A 6,921-nucleotide genomic window follows, 5' to 3' on the forward strand; every position below is an offset into this window, starting at 1 on the left:
CAACTTCTGCCTCATTGTGTGTTTCTCAACCAGCAACAGTGAGGGAAGAGAAACTTTAATGGTGAGCGATAGCATTGATATAGATTGGGTTTAATAATATCATGTTAAAGAATGCTTTTAGAAAGATAAAACCAAGACTCTCATACAAATGTATAGTGAATCCGTGTCCAAGGTTATATGTAATTTATAAGTTAAGGAGGAAAATAGAAATATAAAAGATACAAATTTTAAGAGTCTATACAGGGTGTGTCCAGAAAACATCCAGCCATTGTTAATATAATGAGAACAGTTTGTGTTACATCGATGTAACCTGGCACCCAAGGAGAGTGGACTAGAATGCATAAACATGAACAATGATGACTTCACTGTAATAGTCAGTGGTGGTGGTAAACACCATTGAGTGAAAATGTGTACTATGTGGCTGTCACATTCAAAATGACTGAACAAGTAGAGCAATGAATCTGCAAATCTGCATCCAATTTTGCATTAAGCTTGAACAGTCCTCTATGGAAATTATTTGGATGAGTTAGAAAGCTGCAGCTATGGACAACCGGTGATTGGCAGCTTTATCATGACAATGCTCCTGCTCACACCTCATGACTCATGCAGAGTTTTTTTAAAAAACATCAAATCACCCAGGTGACTCAGACCCCCCTAGGGCCCAGATATGCCATCCTGTGACTTCTGGCTTTACCCCTAAAACTAAAATCACCTTTGAAAGGGATGAGATTTCAGACTGTCAATGATATTCAGGAAAATACAATAGAGCAGCTGATGGTGCCTGGGAGAACCCAAGGTGCCTACTTTGAAGGAAAATCGAGGCATTGTTGTCTTATGTACAATGTTTTTGTATCTTGTATCTCCTTCAATAATTGTCTTTATTTTTCATATTACATGGCTGGACAACTTCTGGACAGACCTTGTATAACGAAGGCTTCAGTGTAAAGCATCAGTCTTTGTCAGGGTTGCATGCATACAATAAAGGTCAGATAAGTGCTGAGAACAGTGAGTACAGTAAAAATCCAGGGGAAGGAAACAGTACTTGAAGGCAGACTGACCTGATCAGACTCTGGAGTACAGGAACATATTAAGAATAAAGAATGAGCTCAAGATAAGCAGAGGGAAGACAAGGAGTGGGTCTTAGTCAACAGAAACTGTTAAAACACAGACTTGATGGTCATGTTTCCTGAGACTAAAGAATCACTGAACTGAATTGGGCTGGAGATTTTTGGAGCAATGTGAGATATTAAAAATGTTGGTGAGAAATATAACACCTGCTTTGCTCAGCACTTTATTCCTAGTCCTTGGCTGGAGTGCCTGACATTTAGTATGTGATTAATAAATATTTTTTTTGCATGAATGATTGTTTACATTATTCTGAAATGAAAAGGTCATGAAGCTTTGGATCAGCAAAAAAAGCAGAATGATATTTTAGAAATATTAGTAGAGAAGTGGTAGAGGTATGGGAGGAGGAAAAACCAGGTATTAAATACTAAGAGCCTGAAATGAGGATGGGGGTGGAGAGTTTTTGGAAATGCAAACAAAGCAATGAGTGTGAGCTCTTGTACAAAGGTAGGATCTGTGGGCATGGTGAGGGCCAAAGGAATGTAGAGAGGAAAAAATGTTAAAGGGTAACTCCATATTTTTAAGTTATAGAAAGGACTCTATGAATGTTGAAAGCAATATTCACCATTAGGTATCCCTTTGTTTGGATAGGGAAGATTTTTTTTTTTGTAGGCACACAAATAAAATTTCTAAGATCATTGAAGGCAAACTTTGAAAGTTTTGGTAGTTTTCTTTCCTTTTTGTACACTAGTGCCATTTTTATCTTGACCCCTTTCCTTCTATTTGAATAGGGACTTCTGTCCTCTTATGGAGCTTCTTTCTATAGTTTGGTAAAATACTGTGCTTTAGTCGAGGTTCCTCCAAAAATGCAGAGTGAGAAACAAAGACTTCCGTGATGGTTATTTACTTTAGGAAATGACCCTGAAGAACAGGGGTAGGGAAAGAGTGAAATAGCATAGAAGTCCCATTTAAAAAGATGTGTTACCACCTGCTCTCTGCTGCAGACAGCAGAAGTTTGATCTTTCTAAGGACTTTTGGGTTGTCTAAAGCAGGGTCCCCAACCCCCAGTACTGGTCCATGGCCTGTTAGGAACTGGGCCGCATAGCAGGAAGTGATGGCAGTGAAGCAAGTGAAGTTTCATCTGTATTTATAGCCGCTCCCCATCCGCTCACATTACTGCCTGAGTTCCACCTCCTGTCCGAACAGTGGTAGCATTAGATTCTCATAAGGGCACAAACCCTCTTGTGAACTGCACATGTGAGGGACCTAGGTGTATAGTCCTTATGAGAATCTAACTCCTGTTGATCCAAGCGGGAGCTGAGGCAGTGATGCTAGTGTTGGGAAGTGACTCCAAATACAGATTATCATTAGCAGAGAAGTTTGACTGCACAGAGACCATAATAAATGAATTGCTTGCAGACTCATATCAAAACCCTGTCAGTGAGTGGCAAGTGACAATTAAGCTGCATCTGGTGGCAGGCTTCAAGGCAGAATCTGACACTTATTTTAGTCCATGGGTGGCCTGCCCATTATTTTATTTACCACTACCATCCACATCTCTTTCCTGCATTGTGCACTTGTCCCAGTCACAGTTTTGGCTAACTCAAGCCAAAATGAGTAAAGAACAAACATCACTGGAGAAATTCTTTGAAAAGGGGGAAAGACCCAATGATGAGATAGCAGAAGACTTTCTTTCTTTTTATTGCCAACTAAAAGAAAGCTGCATTTAAAAGAAAATAGCAAGGGTCCTACTAAAGTTACAGGTTTATTGCAACAGATAAAGTGGCTGCATTCAAAACCAAACTGGAATTACGGGGGCAACAAGTGAACATTGCGATTTTTGACATGTTTCAATCATTAGTGGAGATTTTAAAAGAGACTGAGCCAGGGCCTTCTTTCTCTCAGCTGGTGCATGATCACCTATCTCAGCTTTCTAAAGAGTTAGAGGATTACTTCCCAACTACAAAAGACCCCCTGAACTGGAAAGGAATGGATCCATGACCCATTTGTGAAGAAGCCAGGGGAATGTACTTTGCCTGTGCTGGGAGAGGACCAACGGCTTAACATCGCAAATGATGGTGGCCTTAAAAATCTGTTTGAGACAACTTCAAATCCCCATATGTTCTGGGTTAAAGTCAAGGCAGAATATCCTGAGATTGCCACAAAAGCACTCAGAAGTCTGCTTCCATTTCTAACATCCTATCTTTGTGAAGCAGGGTGTTCTGCAGTGAAAACAACCAAAATAAGATTATGGAGTAGATTGGACATAGCAACACACTTTGGGTGTCACTGTTCCTATCGCCTTCAGATGGGACCATCTAGTGGCAGAAAAACAACCTCAGGGCTCCCACTGACTCTACATTATGGTGAGCTGTATAATTATTTCATTATATATTACAATGTAATAATAATAGAAATAAAGTGCACCATAAATATAATGCACCTGAATCATCCCAAAGCTATCCTCCCCACACCCCGCCCCAATTTCTGGAAAAACTGCCTTCCACAAAACCGGTCCCTGGTGTCAAAAAGGTTGGGGACTGCTGGTCTAGAGTACACTTCTGAATATCTGCCTGAGAGACAGAAGAAGAAAGTATTTATCCAGAGGTTCCTTTTCCCCATCAATCAAGGGTTGTCCCATAGTGCATTAACTCCTCACTGAGGTTTGCGTATCGGAATAGCTGAGAGGCATCCTGCAAGTAGTGGAAGTGGCAGGTTTAAAGAAGCTCCAGGACAGAAAGCATAAATTATAATTATGTGACAAAGTCGAGGTAATCAGACTACATCTACCTATACCTGAATGCCAAGTGCCATAGCAACATTGTCTGAAATGAAAAGGTAGGTCAAAAGAATGTGAGCTGCGCAAAAGATATGTCTGATCCAGTTCATGCCTTGAATGCATGCCCTAATTCAACAGGTTATCCTAATTAAGCCTAATTCACCATACAGCCTTTGAAGTGATGGCTGTTCACAACATCTAGAAGAGACTATACAAGAATTAGAATAACCTGTGGATATCAGTCAGCTTGTCCTTAGCCATCCCAAGAACTTGCTTGATGGGTAGAGAATCCATGTAACAACGGTAGAAGAAATGCATGCGTTAACCATTACGGGTTCCCTTTTATCAAGGCTGTTCTAGCTACAGCCTCTCCTAGCTGGCCAGCTTTCAGCTTCAGAGGCTAATGCTAATTGATATATACCATCTCTCAGGGACACTAACCAGCCTTGTGGTGGCAGGTTTTTTTTTTTTATGTCAGACCCTTTCCACTTTGGAGGGGACAAAAATTTATTGCTATTGGAATTAATGCATAGTCTGTATATAATTTCTTCTTCCTTGCCCATGGATTTTCCAACATGGCTACACTATATGGGCTTGTAAAATGCCATACTATTTGGCACATGCTTGGCAGTAGCTCACATTTTGGTGATTCTGCCTCGGTTGTGGAAGTGCTTCTGATTTATTATTTTGACAGGTAGTGGGTTACAATTTAAGGGACCTCCACATGGCGCTTGCTACCACAGTATTTCTTATTTTTATCTCAGGGAATCAACATGAAAATTCTGTCAGCTGCTAAGTATACTCATGCCAATTTTGCACCCAAGGACTAGGGAAGTGACCACAGATGGCTCCATGGACCATAAGTCCACTGTGAGATGGACTTGGGCCATTTGGCCTCCATAATCACTGGATAGAATCAAAGTCCATGATTATAGTTCTGGTCCCAGGTATCAGTAACAACTCAGACCCTGAAATTCATGAGCCCTGAAATAGTGTGATGTATTGTACCTCCTCGGGATATAGTTACTTTGATAAATATCTACAAGTCCCTTTTGGGCAGAAATAGGGAGATGTTTATTGTACATACTTGATTTGGTTCCAGACTCTGTCCTCCTTTAAACAACAGCCTCTGGAATGAGAATTGACTTAGATACAGGATGTTAAGTGAGAGGTCATGACTTTTTACTGTTGCTGCTGACCTCAGCCTTCTACAGGTCAGTTCTTGTTTTTATCTGATTATATAAATGCAGTCTAGTCGGCTTCCCATCTTTTTTATTCTAGGAACACCATGGTGTGTCGTTGCCACCATGACACCTCTGTTTATGGACTATTGGACATGAGTTACTTGTCACTTCCGTAAATTGCTTTCCACTCATGCCTAACTCTGATGTTCATTCATTCAACTGACAGTATTGATGGAGCATGGACCATGTGCCAGGCACTATTCTAGACACTGGGGGTGCAGTCAGGTACCAAAAAACAAAATCCTATCCTCATGGAATTTACATTCTGGTGGGCATTTGTATTGCCCAACAACCACTATATATGTGCCTGGAATGTGTTAGTGTGACTAATTTGGTTATAAAAGTAAACACATGAAATGCTTTTTTAATAGTATAAAATTTTTATATTTAGAATTAGCCAGCTGGACTCAGTTTAGGTGATCCTAATTTTGTTGGCAACACCTGAAGCACCCTAGTTGGGAGCCAGTGGAACATATGCCTTCTCTTCTCCATTCGGTCCGAACGGTGTGTTGACCTTGACCACATCAATGTCATAGAGCTTCTTCCCAGCCTGTTTGATCTGGTGCTTGTTGGCCTTGACATCCACAGTGAACACAAGTGTATCGTTGTCTTCTACCTTCTTCATGGCTGACGCGATAGTCACGGGAGATTTGATGATAGCATAGTGCTCAAGCTTGTTTCTTCTGGGACTGCTCTTAGGATATTTGGTTGCCTTCAGAGCCACCATGTCTTGGCCCATCGGAAGGTGGATGATGTGTGGATCTTCTTCATTTGGATTTTTGTTTTGTGGCTGTGGACATCTTTCAGCACTGCTTTCTTTGCCTCCAAAGCCTTTGTTTTGGCTTTGGCTTTGGGAGGGGCAGGGGCTTCCTTCTTCACTTTGGGCACCATCTTTGTGGAAAATGTTTTAAATGCTTTTTAAATATCAAATAGAGTGGCTGTGAACACACAATTTAAAAGTAATAAAGAATTGCTGTTATGCTATGAAGTGGTAAGTTGCCTGTACTTAAAATTTTTCATTTTTCATTTCTTTTAGACATTGGAACCATAAGTTTATGGTACCTAATATTCACAGATGTTGAAAAACCTAGATCAAATCTATTGTATTTTGTAGTATATGTGTTATTATGTTGCTAAAAGGCAAAAAGATATTTTTAATTGGAACTCTGGGGATTGAGCTGTGGTAGCAGGACCTATGCTGAAGAATCTATGAACCACAGCTTCTGAGTCTTGCTTGAAAGAACATGCCTGTTTGACCTAGAAATTTTAGATTAGAGAATTTGCATGTATAATATGTTAAATGAGATTAATATATTCTGGACAGTTATGGCTTTAATGCTATGAAAAATAAGTTAAATATATGTCATACCACAGCAATGGTGTTTAACCTGGAGAATGAGCAGAATTAACTAAGAAACTTAAACAAACACTAAAAACCAGAATATGGATTTCAACTCAGAAAGCTCTGATGTTCTATACATCTGAGGTGGGGGTCAGGACATTTGTAGTTTGTTTATAGCTCCATGGGTGAGTCCGATACACAACTAGTACTTACAAATAACGTGCACAATGTACAGAAAGGCAGATTCTGGTTCTGTGAAAAGGGAGAACTTGCTAACAACTATTATAGTTATCAAGAGGCAGCATAAGTGGATATCAAATTCAAACAGATAGTCAGATATATGTTTTTGTAAATACTTCTATGAGTCCAAGTGTACTAAACAGTTCTTTTTTATTTTCATATATTGCCAACTCATGTGATACTGTTTATAATATATCATTGTAAGTTTATAATTTCCTCACATTTTCCTGTAAACTACTTAGTACCCAAGC

General features: G+C 39.8%; 1 pseudogene; it reads right to left on the reverse strand.

Moving 5' to 3' along the window:
• Window positions 1–5,510: 5,510 nt before the first annotated feature.
• On the reverse strand, window positions 5,511–5,979 carry LOC129080672 (60S ribosomal protein L23a-like; annotated as a pseudogene).
• Window positions 5,980–6,921: the final 942 nt, after the last annotated feature.

This window comes from Pteronotus mesoamericanus, unplaced genomic scaffold (genome assembly GCF_021234165.1).
Source record: "Pteronotus mesoamericanus isolate MK-2021 breed Mesoamerican mustached bat unplaced genomic scaffold, CSHL_Meso_final contig_90, whole genome shotgun sequence".
Classification (NCBI taxonomy): Eukaryota; Metazoa; Chordata; class Mammalia; order Chiroptera; family Mormoopidae; genus Pteronotus; species Pteronotus mesoamericanus.